Consider the following 297-nt stretch of genomic DNA (forward strand, 5'->3'; position numbering starts at 1 on the left):
GATAACTAAATGAAATAAAAAGTGATGATAACATTAATCTCCCTCCCCCCCCCCCTCCCAAAATAAAGAAGATAAAAAAAAGAAAACAAAACGAGAAAAAGGAGAACTAAAATAAAACAAGAAATGAAAGATGAAAGAAACGAAAGAAAAGAGAATAAATACAGACCACGGAAAGGTCAAGTAAGGTCACAGCATCCTCGTAGGTGTGTGGCAACTCATTAATTATTCAGTTCAAATTATCTATCATCATTCGTATCACGTTATCCCCTTCCCGAGCCACGTTCCGCGAAGCTTGAT

Source organism: Penaeus monodon, chromosome 29 (genome assembly GCF_015228065.2).
Source record: "Penaeus monodon isolate SGIC_2016 chromosome 29, NSTDA_Pmon_1, whole genome shotgun sequence".
Lineage (NCBI taxonomy): Eukaryota > Metazoa > Arthropoda > Malacostraca > Decapoda > Penaeidae > Penaeus > Penaeus monodon.